Source organism: Salvia splendens, chromosome 9 (genome assembly GCF_004379255.2).
Source record: "Salvia splendens isolate huo1 chromosome 9, SspV2, whole genome shotgun sequence".
Taxonomy (NCBI): domain Eukaryota; kingdom Viridiplantae; phylum Streptophyta; class Magnoliopsida; order Lamiales; family Lamiaceae; genus Salvia; species Salvia splendens.
This window is the reverse complement of record NC_056040.1, coordinates 29,741,848-29,756,303: the sequence shown is the minus strand read 5'-3', so window position 1 is coordinate 29,756,303 and position 14,456 is coordinate 29,741,848. Positions and strand designations below refer to the sequence as shown.

The 14,456-nt window shown below is 42.2% G+C and overlaps 1 non-coding gene and 1 pseudogene across 1 annotated transcript; both read left to right on the top strand.

Annotated features, from left to right (window-relative positions):
* The first annotated feature begins 6,157 nt into the window (after positions 1-6,157).
* On the top strand, positions 6,158-8,761 carry LOC121749398 (annotated as a pseudogene).
* A 4,179-nt stretch (positions 8,762-12,940) lies between these two features.
* LOC121749944 lies at positions 12,941-13,035 on the top strand. Its single transcript, XR_006039746.1, has one exon. It is a non-coding gene; the product is annotated as a small nucleolar RNA R11/Z151 (small nucleolar RNA).
* Positions 13,036-14,456: the final 1,421 nt, after the last annotated feature.

Genomic DNA, 14,456 nt, shown 5'->3' with positions numbered 1-14,456 from the left:
GAGGACTCCTTCATGAAGTTCGTACCGAAGAGCTCGGCACGTGATCTTCCGAGCTTCTCTCTTATCCTCGGGCAATTGTCCATGATCCAGATACTGCAAGATCGGCGTCATCCAGTTCGGCGAGCTGGATACAGAATGTACCTCGGCTTCATCAATGCTTCGATGCATTAATTCTTCCGCCTTTGAGCTCGGATCTGAGGCCAACTTACTTAAGGTATCTGCTCGGCTATTTTCCGCTCTGGGAATGCGGATTATCCGAAAATAGGAGAAACTTCGGCTGATGCTTTGCGCTTTGTCCAAATACTTCTTCATTCTCTCGTCACGGGCTTCACTTGTACCCAACATGTGATTTACTATGACTTGTGAATCACAATGGACTTTGAGAGATTTGACGAGTAGACTTTGCGCTAACTGGAGTCCGGCCAGGAGGGCTTCGTACTCGGCTTCATTATTAGTAGTGGGGAATAGGAAACGAAGTGAGTAGGTTACCTCGTGTCCGTCGGGAGCGACAAGTAAAATACCAGCTCCACTTCCCATCTTGTTTGAAGCTCCATCTACGAATCCGCTCCAGCAGTCCGGCGGCTCTACTTCGGATTCCAAGGGTTGTGCTTGTTCGGCATTGGCAGAATTCTTCTGTTCGGCAATAATAGGAATTGCTTGATCGAACTTCGCTTCTGCAAGAAAATCTGCCAAGGCTTGTCCCTTGATGGCTTTCCGAGGTAGATATTCAATTGTGTGCTCTCCCAACTCTATAGCCCACTTGGCGATTCTGCCCGATGCTTCTGGCTTGGTCAAAACTTGCCGAAGAGGTAGATCGGTTAAGACGCATACCTTGTGAGCATAGAAGTATGGCCGCAGTCTCCTTGCTGCATTTACTAACGCCAGAGCAATTTTTTCCAGAGGTTGATACCTTGTTTCTGGACCTCTTAATGCTCGGCTTGTAAAGTAGATGGGAAACTGCTTTAGGCCTTCTTCTCGTACAAGCACCGCGCTGATGGTTTGATCCGATGCCGCTAAGTATAAGAATAGTACTTCGGCTTCGGCTGGAGCAGTGAGAATAGGAAGCTCGGCTAGATAACTTTTGAGCTCGTCAAAGGCCTTTTTCTGCTCGGCTCCCCACTCGAACTTTGGTGCCTTTTTCAACACCTTGAAGAACGGCAGTTGCTTTTCGGCTGCTTGGGAAAGGAATCGACTCAGTGCGGCTAGACATCCGGTTAGCCTTTGCACGTCATGTATGGACTTCGGCATTGCCATGTTCTGAACGACTTGAACTTTTGAGGGGTTTGCCTTGAGTCCGTCTTTTGAAACCCAACAACCCAGAAACTTTCCCGAATCTACCAAAAAGGTACACTTTTGGGGATTAAGTTTGAGGTTGGCTTTCTTGAGCACGTTGAGAGTGGACTTGAGGTTGTGCTCGTACTCCGAGGTGCTTTTGCTCTTGACGACTATATCGTCAACATATACTTCGACTTCCTTTCCAATCAGGTGCCGAAAAAGCTTGTCTACCATCCTTTGATAAGTGGCTCCGGCATTCTTTAAACCGAATGGCATCTTTTTATAAGCGAAAATGCCGAAATCAGTAATGAAGGCCGTTTTTGAAGCGTCAATCTCATCCATTAAAACCTGATGGTATCCTTTGTATAGATCAAGAAAACAAAAAATTTCAAAGCCTATCAGAGCTTCTACTTTTTTATCTATGTTCGGAAGGGGATAGCAATCTTTGGGACAGTGCTTATTTAGATCGGTGAAATCTATGCACATCCGCCATCCTCCTTCCTTTTTCTTGATCATGACAGGATTGGCCACCCACGAAGGATACTTCACTTCGAATAACACATCCGCCTTCAATAATTGACGGACTTCGTCATGGATGACTTGACTTCGTTCTGCCGCAAAGAGTCTTTGCTTCTGTTTTATCGGCCGGACCGAAGGATCAATATTTAAACGATGAGTGATTACCTCGGGGGGCACTCCGGTCATGTCCAACGGAGACCATGCAAAGACGTCTTTGTATTCCTTGAGGAGCTGGATGGTTTTTTCCCGAAGTAGAGGCGTTCCCGCGAAGCCGATCTTAACCGTTCTGGATGGATCGTCTTCGTACAGCTGAACTGTCATCGAGTTCGGCTCCGGTATGACTTCGGTCATCGCCTCTGACTCCGGCTGCTGTGATTGCTATGCTTGGTGGTGCCTATCTGACTGCTCGGCACTTCTAAGCGCAATTTGCATGCATTCCTTTGCTCTTTTTTGGTCACCTCGGATGACCGCTATCCCTCCTTTAGTAGGGATCTTGATGGTGAGGTGATAGGTGGAGCAAACGGCCCGAACTGTGTTGAGCCAGTCTCTTCCCAGGATGACGTTGTACGGGGACCGAGCTTTTACCACGAAAAACTCAATCATCGTACTGGAGCTAGTAGGCGCTTTCCCCACCGTGATCGGAAGGCTGATAATACCTTCAGGGCGGGTGTCCTCCTGGGCGAAGCTCTTCAGGGGAAGCGGAGCCGGGCTGAGCCGAGCTGGGTCCACTTCTAGTTTGTCGAAGCACTCTTTAAAAAGAATGCTGACTGACGCTCCTGTATCCACAAACACCCTGTGGATCAGTTTGTTTGCCACTCCGGCTTGGATGACAATGGCGTCTTGGTGAGGAGAGATGGCCGGGACGGGATCAGCATCCGAGAACGTAATCACTTCGTCCTGCTTCAGCCTTTTATGCGTTGGCTCCTCTCGATTGGAGCCCCTGCGCTCTGACTTCAGGGACGACTTGGTCTTCCCGGCAGGGAGAGCGTCAATAGTCAGGATTACTCCATCATATTGCGGCTCGTCATCGTCTTCGGGATCCGGCTGCCTTTTCGGATCCTGAGGAGCGCAGTTCGCACCTCTCTGCTTCTTATTCTTCTTTGACTGCTTGCTTTGGTATTTTTTCAATGTCCCTGCCCTCACAAGAACATCGATACCTGCAGCCAAGTTTCTGCACTCCTCGGTATCGTGACCGTGGTCTTGATGGTAGGAGCAGTAGTTATCCTGGGGTCGGCGTGCGGCAGATTTCGTCATCCGCTTTGGCTTTTCGAACAGGTCGGAGTGTAGTTCGAAAATTTCCGCTCTCGGCTTGTTCAGCGGTACGAACTGAGCGGGTGGCTTCTCGGGATTGAGACGGGGTCCCAATCTGTCTTGCACCGGAGTCCTTTGAATCCTTTCAAAAGGAGTTCGGCGAGGATGTCCCTGATCGCCAAAAGGAGTTCGGCGAGGATGTCCCTGATCGCTATGATCGGGCTTCCTCCTGTCTCCTCGGGACGATGAGCTGTCTAACGACCGTTTGCGACGGTCTGCCTCATCGGCTCGGGAGTACTGGTCCGCAAGGTCCCACATTTCCTGAGCTGTCTGCGGACCGCACTCAACGAGCTTCCTGTAGAGAGCTCCGGGCAGGATTCCATTTTGGAATGCCGAGATGACAAGCAGATCGTTGAGATCGTCCACTTGCAGGCATTCCTTGTGGAATCTTGTCATAAAGTCGCTGATTTTTTCGTCGCGACCTTGACGAATGGAAAGCAGCTGAGCCGAAGTGATTCGGGCTTCCGCTTTCTGAAAGAACCTCCTGTGGAAGGCATCCATTAGATCTCGGTAAGATCTGATGCTGCCCTGGGGGAGGCTATCGAACCACCTTCTCGCGTTCCCGATGAGCAGCTCGGGAAATAGCTTGCACATGTGGACCTCGTTGAGACCCTGGTTCGCCATGTTATATTGATAGCGCCCCAGGAAATCGTGAGGGTCCACGAGCCCGTCGTAAGTCATCGACGGAGTTCGGTAGTTCTGTGGTAGGGGAGTTCGGGTGATGTCGTCCGAGAACGGAGTCTTCAGTGCTCCGTACACGGCGAATCCGATATCTCGTCGGTATGGAGGAGATTGAGTTCTCCTGTGATTCCGGTACCGAGGAAGATCAGGAATATGTCGGGGTTGAGGATTCTTCTTCCTGGAAGACACGGCACTACTGCGGTAGTGACTTTCATGTCTGGATGAGGAAGGAGAATCCTCCGTTTTCGTCTTCGGCTCTTGGCTCTTTTGCAGGAAGGCTAAGAACTCATCCTGCTTCTCAGCCAAGAACAGCTTGACAGCCTCATTCAGATCAGGCTGCTGGGAAGACTCCGTGGGACGATTTTTGGAGCGGCCTGTTCCTTCGCCATGAGAACTGGTGGTGGATTTATCCCTAGGCTGTTTTCCAGACCTATGGGATGGATTGGCTTCCTCCGGGTTCTCACGGGCAGGAATGCGGGTATTCTGCGATCTGGTATGCATTTTTTGGGTGGAAAAAATGGATCAAAAATTCGCTTTATCACAAATTTTGTTCTTCGTTTCCCACAGACGGCGCCAGTGATGATTCCGCGAATTATTGATGATGATAAATGCTCGTAAAAATAAATCACGACACAGAGGATTTAACGTGGTTCGATTTACTGAGGTAAATCTACGTCCACGGGGAGAAATGGGGGCAGGTTTGTATTGCTTGATCTGCCAAATACAGCTTACAACACAGACTTGCTATATGATTGTTTTTCTCGAGAGATTCTAACCTCTTCTATCAGATCTAAGTTCTATTTATATAATGAACTCAGATCATGGCTTGCATCACCACCCTAAGTCGTGGATGTCGTGTAGGTTATGGCCTAAGATCGTGGGCGAAGCGTAGGTCATGGCCTACGATCGTGGCCTGAACTGACATCACGTGGTAGTGGGTGTGTTGGACATCCTGTATGGGTCCACTAACTCCTTGTTCGGCCGAATACCGAGACCGAACTGCTTTGGTTGCCGATCTGAGAGTAGAGCTTGATGCCGACCTGAGAGCAGAGCTTGATTGGTTGGCTTTTACCGAGCTGTAGGCTGAGGCCGAACTCTTTGGTAATGCCGAACTGAACTCTTGGGCTTTGGGCTGGCCGAGCTGTCACTGCTATTGGGCTTGTTTAGTACGTACCCCATCAATAAGCATTACTCTGCATTCCTTTAGGTTTAAGTCCCAGAGCCTTCACCGTTAAGTCTTGCAATTTAGCTAGTGAGTAAGCTTCAGCCAAACTCTTAGGTCTAAACATCCTTACTGGCATTTGTAGTTCATCAATGAGTCCAGATAAGAAGAAACTAAGTGCTTGATCCTCTCTAATACCAGCTCTAGGATATAGCTCATCAAAAGTATCCATGTATGAGTGTAGCGTACCTTTTTGTTTGAGATTCCTCAGATCTGCAAGCGGATCCTCAAAGGCATGAGCTCCAAAGCGAGTTGCTACGCACGAGATGTAATATCTCCAATCAACAGAAACCTCATCTCCATGTAGAGTCAAAAATCCTCTATGCCATTGGAGAGCTTTTCCTTCCATATGAATTGCTGCTACCTTCACTTTCTCCGCCTCCGGTACCCTTGCTACTTGAAAAAAATATTCAGCTCTCATCATCCAACCTTCAAATCCTTCACCATCAAATTTAGGAAACTCATATCGAGTAGATCTTCCCCAATCTGATTTTCCTTCGATACTTCCTTCACCATTATCCATTGCTGCGTTGTTTTTCTGATTCTGCAAATTAATCGCAGCAATTGCTTGCCTCAATTCCAAAATTTGGATTTCCTGCTCTTGTATGACTTGATCACGCTCACTTAACTTCTGATCCATCAAATCTGCCATTTTCTTCTCCATTTCAGCGCCTCGCGTCACCGTTCCAGTTTCCGGAGATCGACTGCTCTGAATACCACTTGTTACGATCCGAGCTCGTGACATCCCAATGTTGATCGTAACTTCACTATAATTCCACAATACTCAGCACAATTGCGTATACGATTACAAATCGAGCTAAGATGAACTAAAGGAATTGTATTGATCACGATAATGTTCTCGAATACAAAATGAAGGTAAGTAAGAGGATAAGGCTACAATAGATCCACGATCTAGAGTAGGAAACAACAATGAACAACAAGGTCATCAACAACTACTAAAATGAGCTAAGACGTCCTTTTATACTCCTTCCGCGTCAAGCATCTTGCGTTGCGTATCATTTGACCACGTCAACTCCACGTAGCTAATTGCCAGCTGGATAACTAACTCAACCAACTCCATCGCCAGCTGGATAACTGCCTACGAACTCCATATTCCCTCGGCATTTCTCGTTGCATGTATCTCTACGCATGAATGATCATGCATGCAACACGGCCTCGGCGCATATCATTACCGGTGTGATCGGCTCCGGGGTGCTGTCGCTCCTTGGAGCATGGCGCAGTTGGGCTGTATTTGGGGCCCTCTTTTGATGCTTCTCTTCGCCGCTGTTACCTTGTTCTCTTCCTTCCTCATCTCCAACTGCTACAGATCTCCCGATCCTGACTACGGCCCTTCCAGGAATACATCTTACATTGCTGCTGTTCAATCTATTTTGGGTGGGTAACTAATTTTTGAAGTTTGGTGCTTGTTTTGTGAATTTCTTACTTAGAATTTGTGCCTCTAATCAAGATGAAGAATGGAACTAGTTATTGATTGTATGATCACATTTATTTGATTAAAGATCTCGTGCTCTCCTACAAATTATAAACAATTGATAAAGTAAGAGAGAAGGCGAAGCGTTGTTAAAGTAGTGTTAGGGATAGTGGGACCTACATTATTATTAATGTTTAATAAGTTGTGATGGTGGGTCAGTGGTATAAGTTGTAAATAAATTGATGTATATGAGCAATGAGTTTAGACAACTTTCCATAAATGGAAATGCTCATATTTATTTGGGACAAACGGAAATGAAAAGTACACGTATTTTTATAGGACAGAGGGAGTATAATAAGAGTAATGAGCATTTGTGCATTGCAGGGAAGAAGAATGCTTGGATATGTGGAGTTCTTATACAGATGAATCTCTACGGAACAGGAGTTGCGCATACGATTACAACTGCTCTCTGCCTGAGGTCTTCTTCTCACCATCACCAGTTAAATTTGCATTTGGCTTCACTAGGGAATACTCCCTCCTTCCCAGGAATATGGCCCCTTCTTCGGGTGGCATAGGATTTTATGTAGTTTTATTTTGTGTGTTAGGTGGAGAGAATAAAGTAGGAGAGATAGAATAAAGTAGAGATATCGAGGTTTCTATTTTTAGTAATGGTTATCTTGGGTGGGTGAAACTAAAAAGGAAAGTGAGTCATCTTCGATGGGGGAGGGAGTAGTATTTATCTGTCAAAAATTACCACATGATTGCAGTATGATTTATATGTTCACCATCTGCATCATATTTTAAAATTTGAAACTGGAAAAGCTGTTAATGTTGAACATCTACTTATGTTAAATCATACATGTTATTCAACCCATATATATAGAGGTACTCTGAATCTCCCCATTAATGATATACAGAGCAATAGAGAGATCAAATTGTGACAAGGGGAATGGATCTGATGCTCCTTGTGATTCAGGAAATGGATGGTACATGCTGTTGTTTGGACTAGTTCAAATCTTCATGTCACAGATTCCTGATTTCCATAGCATGGAGTGGATTTCCATAGCTGCTGCAATCATGTCTTTTGCCTATTCCTCAATCGCGTTAGGGCTCGGGGCAGCGAAGGTTGTAGGAACGACTACTCGTTCATAAGCCAACCATTGCACACCACAGAAAACATAATGCATTGTTCTTCGTATGTATGCCAGGAAATAGAGCGATTCAGAGCAGCGTTGTTGGAGTTTCGACTTCCACTGCGATGCAGAAAGTATGGTGAGTTTCTCAAGCAGTTGGCGATGTCGCCTTCGCCTATCCATACACCATGATCGTACTCGAAATTCAGGTACCTAACTACATTCCAGTTAAGAAACAAATTTGTTATTTGGTGACACTGAAAAACATGCAAATGGATGTCAAGGATACTCTAAAATCCCCTCCATCAGAGAGGAAGACGATGAAGAAGGAAGGCATCAGCTTTTTCAATCTGCATCACCACATTCTTCTACCTAAGCTGTGGAGGCTTTGGCTATGCAGCCTTTGGAGACCAGACGCCCGGTGATCTCCTGACGGGATTCGGGGACTTTGGGCCACGCTGGCTCATTGACTTCGCCAACGCCTGCGTCGTTCTCCACTTGATAGGAGGGTACCAGGGGAATGGATCCCCTGCTGTGTTGGGCTGCTGTGGAACTAAACGCAGCTAATTACACTCAAAACGCAGCCTCCCTTCTATTTAAAAGCATGAATATTGATAAAATAACTATACTACTCCATTTATTAAAAAAAATTGTAACATAAAAAACATAATGATACGCCATTTGTGGCCCACACAGCAGCACCTTTTCAATTCAAAAATACAAATAATGAAAATATTATTATATTCAATACAATAAATATAAATATTATATTATGAAAATTACAAAGCACCATTGTGCTGTAAGTTGCAGCAGTTTAATCAATATTCATGCTTTTAAATAGAAGGGAGGCTGCGTTTTGAGTGTAATTAGCTGCGTTTAGTTCCACAGCTGCCCCTGCTGTGTTTTTAACACAGCATGGGATCCATTCCCAGGGTACCAGGTGTACTCTCAACCTCTGTTTGCAATGGTGGATAAGTGGATGGCGGATCAGTTTCTGAGAAGCTCATTTGTCGCAACAAACCACGTTGCCGCCCTTGAGCTTAAACGTGCAGAGGCTGGTTTTCAGGAAGGCATATGTTGCATCGACGATGGGAGTAGAGATGACTTTTCCCGTACTTCAACCAGGTTTTGGGAATGTTAGGAACCATAAACTTTTGGCGCTTGTCGATACATTTTCCGGAGCTTTAGTGTAGTTTGCTTTTTCATAAATTTGTATATTTTTGGTGGATCCATTCAAGGAATCTTGGCTGCTGGTTTCAGCTAGCAACTCTGTTTGCATTTGCTTATAATTGTAACTTAACTCATGTAGAAGTAAAGATTAGTTCACATAACTAATCATTTTTGTTGTCAACTCAAGTCAAGAGGCAAGCGTGAATATTTTTAGTTTTCACGTCACTTGTAAATTCGTGTTCAAATAAAAAAAAAATTGACAAGTACCTAGCGGGCCGAGCCGATGGGTTCGCACTCTGCAAACTCAGCGGTTGTGGAAAGAAGACCTAAAAAGGTGTTGAACGAGACTACGCTCAAAAGCTAAACAAAGGATTGAAGCTTTGTAGCCACCATGAGTACTTACACTTGTTGCATCCATCTTTGTAGAGTGGCTAGTTTATTCAGATTAATTGAATGATTGGATTGTCTTATTATATCTATGCATTTTTAGGGGTGAATATATCTATGCCTATGAAACATGATCAACTCATTCTATGTTCATAATTTTCCCAACATGTGATTAGTTGTGGGTGATCATACGGCTAACACGATACTCATTCGGTAAATCAGATACATGAAATTAAACCGAATCAAATTTAGACTAGTTATTCCCTCTTAACTCACTTAACACAATTTTTCATAAATCTCAGTGTCAGATATAAATGTTATGGAACAGAGGGAGTAGTATTTTTAGTGTTTTCATTAAACTGCATATTAATTATAAATATTGGGGCTTCAACAACTAATTCACTCCTTCGGCTCTCTTATCTCCATCGTCGTGGTCTTTCCCAGTGCAAGGGCTCATACCTACAAAGCTTTCTGCTTAAATATATACTCCCTCCGTCCCATAGAAATAAGCCATTTTTTTTTTCGTTCGTCCCATACAAATAGTCCATATCCATTAATGGCAACCATTTCCTCCTTCTCTTTTACTTAATTATTTATGGGCCCCACAACCCGCTGCACAATTTCAACTATTTTTTCTCCTTCTCTCTTACTTTACCAATTACACATTAAAACTCATGTCAATCCAAATTACCTATTTCTATGGGACGGGGGGAGTATATATAGAGTAAAGGTCAATTTCGGTCCTAAACATATGACCAAAATACGAATTTTGTACAAAACATTCATTTTTTAAAAACAGGTCCATAACAAATGAAATCTTTGTCGGAGTGGTCTTTTTTTGACGGTTTCGTAAAAAAACTAACGGTCATGCATTTGGCGTTGACTGTTAATTTTTTGATGGAAACGTCAAAAAATGACTACTTCGGTGACATTTTCATTTGTTATGGGCCTGTTTTTCAAAAAGTAAATATTTTAGACCAAATTCGTGTGTATATATATATATATAGGGTCATGATCTATGGCAAACACCTCTTAACCATATAACTAGAGAACAAATAATAGCCACAAGATCAAAAAAATCAAGGGCTAATATTAATTTTCGAATTTAATGAGATATTAGCTCCCTCAATCACAAATTTACTACATAATAACAAGTCGGGGGTATTATTGTCATTGCAGATCGAATTAAATCCAAAATCATGTTAGGTGCAAAATTGAATTCATTGAGAAATTCATTGAGAAACGGCGATGAGAGGGAAGGCGAGTAGGAGGATGAGGCTGTGGAGGAGGCTGCTGACCTCGATCACCACGAGCATGAAGTAAGGGAAGGAGGAGCTGGAGATCAGGAGCGTTCCGTCGAGATCCGCCGCGATTGAGTGGCGGTTCGAGCTGTAGGTGGTGGAGCTGTAGACGATGGAGGTGCAGTCGGCGTAGACGGTGGAGGCTCGCTCGATGAAGCTGATCGGCGTCAGCGGCCTTGAATTGAGCGGACTTGGCTTCAGCTGATCCATTTGATTTTGGTTTCTGCGAAAGCTGTGTACAAATTAGTTTTTAATTAATATCGTAATAGTATTGTTGATACGCTTAACCATATTGTAATTGAAGTCACTTTAGCTATTCATAAAAAAACATGAAAAACATAAAAAAACACCAGGTGCGAAGAAGCGAAAATCTGCCAAGAAGAAGAAGGAATATCAAATTCATTCCAACAATCACTTTTGTAAACAAGAGTGAAGTAAAATCACAATAAGAGTGATGTGTTTTGTAAACAAGAGTGAAGTAAAATCACAATAAGAGTGATGTGTTTTGTAAACAAAAGTGAAGTAAAATCAGAATAAGAGTGATCTGTTTTGTTAACAAGAGTGAAGTAAAATCAGAATAAGAGTGATGTGTTTTGTTAACAAGAGTGAAGTAAAATCACAATAAGAGTGATGTGTTTTGTAAACAAGAGTGAAGTAAAATCATTCGAATAGTGATGTGTTTTGTAAACAAAAGTGAAGTAAAATCATGCTAAGAGTGATGTGTTTTGTAAACAAGAGTGAAGTAAAATCAGAAAAAGAGTGATGTGTTTTGTTAACAAGAGTGAAGTAAAATCAGAATAAGAGTGATGTGTTTTGTAAACAAGAGTGAAGTAAAATCAGAATAAGAGTGATGTGTTTTGTTAACAAGAGTGAAGTAAATCAGAATAAGAGTGATGTGTTTTGTTAACAAAATCACAATAAGAGTGATGTGTTTTGTAAACAAGAGTGAAGTAAAATCACAATAAGAGTGATGTGTTTTGTAAACAAGAGTGAAGTAAAAATTTTTATACTCATTCATGTGGCAGAGCAAAAATCCATAATTGGATTTATATTTCTGATCCTAGAAAATAAAATAATCCAAAAACACATTGGAAAGGTTTATACTTATCAATTACTATCATCAAAATGTTGTATTTAACCTAATATGTCAATAAACCCAAGTACCCAACTACTGATATATTTCTCAACAACCAATCTTTCAATGTTTCTCGATTTTACATGTTACATTGAATTGAACAGCAATAATTCAATTCATTTAAGGTCCATCCTCCAGCGTTGATTGAACGAAGATCACATTACAATATAACACAATTAGGCTTGCGATTGATCTGTTCTTGAAGCTCCCAGCTGCGATGAGAAGCTTGGCTCAGTCGCTCCCTCAATTCGTTCAACTCATGCTCTGCCTTTGCCATATCTGCCAGCGACTTCAGTTGCGCCTCCATGCTAGCAGCCCTCTCCTCAGCCAACGCCTTTTCCAGATTCGAAATACTCTCCTTCAGCCACGACTCATGGCGATGGTTTACTGCAAGTCCGACGGCGCCGCCCTGTGCCTCAATTGCGACAGCTACGTCCACTCCGCTAACGCCGTCTCGCTCCACCACCTCCGCTCTCTAATCTGTGACCGCTGGGGCAGAGCTGACCGCCGGAATCCCCACTCCTCTCCGTTGGGATCAAATCACGTAATTTGATCGCTGATTTAAATTTGATAATGTACCTTCCAAAAATACCCTTGGCCTATTTTGTATTACTAAAATAAATAATATTTGTTCTATTAAGATGTGTGGCTGAGATTTGTTCTCTAGTTATACACTTAAGATTAGTTATATCTTTATCACTAACCTCTATATATATATATATATATATAGAGGTTAGTGATCAAGATATAGAGGTTAGTGATCAAGATATAACTAATAAGTGTATAACTAGAGAACAAATCTCAGCCACACATCTTAATGGAACAAATATTATTTATTTTAGTAATACAAAATAGGCCAAGGGTATTTTTGGAAATTACATTATGAAATTTAAATATGCACTCAAATTACGCGGTTTTCCTTCCATTCTCTGCAATCAAATCTGCTTCGATTCTCCTTCCAAATCTGCGACCAAGTGTGGCGAGGGAGGTGAGGAACACGGCGGCGGCGGCGGCGCGGAGGTGGAGTCGTCGGGAAACCCCCATTTTTGCGGCGGAGGGATTTTTTAGTGCATAGATTTATATAGGGAAGTTGAGAAATTGTCAAATTCCAACGGAATGTTTATGTTCTCAATTTTGTGTAATTTTGTTTAATTGTTTTTCGTGAAATTGTGCGCGGAGATGAAGCAAATTTTCTTGGACTAGAGTTTTCGATCTTGCATTTGACGAAACACCCTTGGTTGTCTGAGCATGCAAATATGTTGTCAATTTTGGCTAATTTTGTTTTCTTAATTGTTTTTATCACTCGTATTTGTTTATCTTCTCAAATCGTGTGAGGTGATGATGCAATTTTTTCAGTATTGATTTTTGATTTGTTGGCTTATGATGAAAAAATAATTATCTTAGCGGATTTCAGTGAGATTATGATTTTATTATAATTTGTAATCTGATTGTTACACACACTGAAGCCTTTTTCTTCAATCAATTTCTTTGTTCAGTTTGAATAATGATATTTGCAATTATGAGATTAAGCACATCACTATTAGCATTATTTTATTTTACTGTTGTTTACAAAACACATTACTCATAGCTTGATCTTACTTCACTGTTGTTTACAAAACACATCACTCTTAGCATTATTTTACTTCACTGTTGTTTACAAAACACATCACTCTTAGTATTATTTTACTTCATTGTTGTTTACAAAACACATCACTCTTAGCATGATCTTACTTCACTGTTGTTTACAAAACACATCACTCTTAGCATTATTTTACTTCATTGTTGTTTACAAAACACATCACTCTTAGCATGATCTTACTTCACTGTTGTTTACAAAACACATCACTCTTAGCATTATTTTACTTCATTGTTGTTTACAAAACACATCACTCTTAGCATGATCTTACTTCACTGTTGTTTACAAAACACATCACTCTTAGCATTATTTTACTTCACTGGTGTTAATAAAACACATTACTATTAGCATGATTTTACTTCACTGTTGTTAACAAAACACATCACTATTAGCATGATTTTACTTCACTGTTGTTTACAAAACACATCACTCTTAGTATTATTTTACTTCACTGTTGTTTACAAAACACATCAACTATATTTAAACATTGCGGAACAAAAAATTTAATTAAATTTCAACAGCTCGGAAGAATCATAAATGTGATAAATAAATAATTGTACACTTAGCTTGATTGTGATAGGGAGTGGAGTAGTAACATAACAAAAACATTTAATTAAAAAAAAAAGAAAAAAGAAAATAACAAGACCATTCCAACTGTTTTCATTTCATCTTCATCCGATCAAGCCCTGTGTGAGATTTAGCCGTAATGCCTCAATCCATTTCCAGCACTGGAACGAGGAGAAGCCTCTGACGCACCTCTAGTGGTTCAATTCTCCGATGGATTGAATTCGAATCGCGTGCGGTGGTGTGAGGAGCCATCGGCGAGCAGAAGGTGGTAGCTTCTGCCGGTGGAATTCTCTGAGACTGAGAGGCACCGGTAGGCGTGCTGAGGCTTTTGTGTCTTCATGGCGCGGATGAGCAGCGGGATCAGACTAGCGTGCTCCCATCCACCTCATCCCGCGAGTGGCCGGAGATCTCCTCCTACCTTCACCTATATGCAATGACCATTATACCCCCGCCTTGTTATTGTGGAGTAAATTTGTGATTGAGGGAACTAATATCTCATTAAATTCAAAAATTAATGCTAGCCCTTGATTTTTTTGATCTTGTGGCTATGATTTGTTCTCTAAACCCAATCTATACCTACCATTCCAATGTTTTCTTTGTGATAACCTGGTTAGAGAACCGCATCAACATGAATCTTAAAAGAACCATTCTCAGGCGGATGCCAATTCAACTCAACTTCTCCTTGGT